Source organism: Vicugna pacos, chromosome 24 (genome assembly GCF_048564905.1).
Source record: "Vicugna pacos chromosome 24, VicPac4, whole genome shotgun sequence".
In the NCBI taxonomy this organism is placed as follows: domain Eukaryota; kingdom Metazoa; phylum Chordata; class Mammalia; order Artiodactyla; family Camelidae; genus Vicugna; species Vicugna pacos.
Genome location: NC_133010.1, coordinates 15,307,943 through 15,311,317, shown reverse-complemented (window position 1 = coordinate 15,311,317; position 3,375 = coordinate 15,307,943). Strand labels below are relative to the sequence as shown.

At 36.3% G+C, this 3,375-nt stretch overlaps 1 long non-coding RNA gene across 1 annotated transcript; it reads left to right on the top strand.

The window, feature by feature from the left end:
- Positions 1-232: 232 nt before the first annotated feature.
- Positions 233-1,826, top strand: LOC140688888 (uncharacterized). The gene is made up of 2 exons (XR_012063735.1): positions 233-316; positions 1,588-1,826. It is a non-coding gene; the product is annotated as an uncharacterized lncRNA (long non-coding RNA).
- Positions 1,827-3,375: the final 1,549 nt, after the last annotated feature.

Below are 3,375 nucleotides of genomic sequence, written 5' to 3'. Positions count from 1 at the left end.
CACTTGAAAGGCATTGCTGCTGGGGATTGGCTGCCTGTAGGCTGTGATGACAAAAGTGACTGGACCACATATTGCCCATCAAACAGCAGGCCAGCCAGGGGTTTGCCACAGGGTGGTGGCGGCAAATATCCGAAGAGCCTAAGTTAGAGGGAAATACGTCATTGTGCAACAACTTTTTAAGTCTCTGCTTGCATCATAATGCTAACGTTCTATTGGCTAATAAAAGTGCATGGCCAGATTCAAGTGGTGAATTAACAGGTTCCATCTCTTGATAAGAAGACCTGCAAAATCATATCACAAGAGCATAGAAGCAGGGGTGAGAAGAATCTGTCATCATTTTTACAGTCTATTGTATATTGATACTGCTCATGACTGCTCAGTTGCTGATAGAATGTCAGAAAATTAAATAACTTGATCAAAGTCTCACACCCAGTCGGTTTTAGAGAAAGGTTCATGACAAGATGTATTTGATTCCAAAGCTATTGAATCCATCTTATGAAAGATCTTAAATATATCTTACACTCCTTTCTTCTTTCATCTCCACTGAATTATCTTAGGTCAGGCCATCATCTCTGACCTGGATATAATCTCCTTCTAATTGCTCTTCCTGTTTACAACTTCCCTATCTGCCATAAATTTTTCATGAAGTAATTTGAGCGATATTTTTAAATGTAAATCAGATTATACTATTTCCCTAATTAAAACTTCCTAAAGCCTTGTCACCTCCTACTTAAAAATAAAAACCCAAAGTCCTTCTCTTGGTTTATAAGACCCTAGGAGATCTTCCACCGTACTTAGCTCCTGAAACATACATCATTCTAGCCTGCCCAGGACTCTTGAGCAACACTGGCCTGCTCACCGTTTCTCCAATACAGTGCACTTTTTCTCCTTAAAAGCCTTTGCATTGCTGTCCCTGGAGACAGGACTTCTGAAAGGAAGGTTCTTCTCTCTTGGACTGCTTGTTTTTCTGTCATGCAGGCTCACTGCCAGTGTCAACTTCACAGCAAAGACTTTCTTGACTATTTTCTGTAAAGTATCCATACATTTCCCTGGGTCCTTCCCAAAGGCAATTTATTACATTAATATTGGAGTGGAAGCTGGAGGAATGGTGTCAATATAACACTCATCAGTATTTAAAATCATCTTGCATATTCACTTACTTTTATAGGATCTATTTCCTTATTACCCTTGTAAACCAAACAACAGTAGACTTTGTCCTAATCACTGCTGCGTTCTTAAGGAAGGACTGGTGCTTGACACAATATCCACTGAATTAAGAAATGACAAGCTTCAGATCTTAGAAAAAGCCATGAAAAGTAACACAGGGCTCTTTCCATATCCTCGGCAGCTTTCAGTGATGAGCAGACGCCCAACTATTCCAAAGCTCACCCTTCTAAGGGTTTTTTCTTTGATGAGAGTCCCTACACTACTGTTGGACATTATACTAAAGGGATTAAAGCATTCATATTCAGGGTATGCAGGCCAGGTATGACTTCAGGGATGTCTATGTAAACAAAGGGGAAACAATGGTTTTCATTTAAAATTTTCTCTAATATCTAATATCTAAAAATATTATATCCCTACCAGGTAGGTCAAAAGGAAAATGATAAAGGTTGAAGAAAACTGAAGACTTGAATGATGGAAAGAAGTAAATGTTGAGAGAAGCACAAGAGGATGGTGGATTTAGTGACACAGAAGACAAACTTCATTGACTTGCTTTGATTAACCCTATTTTCCTTTAACTTGGTAGAGACAAAAATATGAGCTAAGTCTGGAGTATTTTTGTCATTCCTGACTCAAAATACAGGCAGCTGTGTTTTAGATGATTTATGAATATTTTTAACACAGATTGTGTAAAGGATTTCAGTCTCAGTGGAATAAAGTATACTTGACAGCAGAGTTATAACTAGGAGGACTGGTAAGAACAGTTATAGAGATTAAAGGATGTGTCCTAGATTTAGAATAGTGCACACACCAAATAGTTCAGTCTTATAATTACCTTAGAGAATTGATAGAGAAGAGAAAATAACTTGTTAAACTGTAAAATATGCTATCTTCTCTCAGTGTCGCTTACCAGGGCATCTTTTTAACCTTGTGTGGGCACTGTAACAAAATGGCATTCTTGAGATTGTTTATGTTGGAATATTGACATTTCACTTCCAGAAGATTTGTGAAATACCAAAGTGTCCAAAAAGAGTTAATGATAAACACTGACTAGGGGAAGCATACATCTGGTTTAGCTGAATTCTCATTTGAGTAATGCAGGAAGCTTTATGTACCAATTGTATGCTATTTGTAGATGTATGTATTAATATTTATATTTCAGTGCTTTTATTTTTGAATGTTTTGTTTTTATTGGAACGGTAATGTCCTGCTCTGAGGCTCATTCAAATTTCTGTGTAACTGCATCACTAAAATTAAACTTGGTAATTAAGGTTTTTTTTTTTTAATTGTTGTAGCTGTTTTTCTGTTTTTGTATATTCAGACTCCTGGTTTTATATATTCAGTGCAGCTATCAGAACATAAATGTACACTCAAGTAGATTGGGAATATTTAAGAATCAATGTTATTTACTCACTTATTCAATAAAGCTGTGCTTATTGAACATCTATTAGGTGGAGGGAATAGACAGATGACTTTGGAATATGTAAGATAAGAAGACAAACATCTTTTTTAAAAGCAATTTAAATTATTTTTTGGTAAAGATAATACACATTCACAAACCCATAAAGCATAAGAAATGAAAACACTGTGTGTGATTAAGTTGCACACTCTAAACGGTTGAATTTTATGGCATGTAAATTATATCTCAATAAATGTGTTAAAAAAACTCTACCTGCAAACTGATACTTAAAGAAATATAACTGATCAAAGTGGACTTTTTGAAAGCTGATATCGATTGGTAGGCAGAGGTACAACTGTAATGTTCTTTAATGTTAACATCTAGTCTGATTGGGGGCCTCTGTTCTGACCGGTTAGTGCAGAGGGTCACCAGCTATGAAGTGTTTGATCATCACTTTGCTTCCAGGTAGAGTGTTTGGAGCAGAAAACTATTATTGAAAGATGGACAAAATATGGAAAAAGAGACATGACACCAAGCAAAATGTAAATGGAAGACATTTAAAAGCAGTGGCCTACGGGGATAAATGTTTAGGACAGAGATTCTCAGCACATGGTCAAGGAAACACCTTGTATCAGAATATTGGAGAACCTTACTAGAAATGCATTTCCTAGCCCCACCTCAAATCTAGGAAATCTGATTTTCTGTGGGTAAAACTAAGCACATTTCATTTAAATAAGCACACTCAAATAATTCTTAAGGATTGAAGTGAAAAGTTTGAGAGCCATTAGTCTAGAGCACATACTTACTACTTA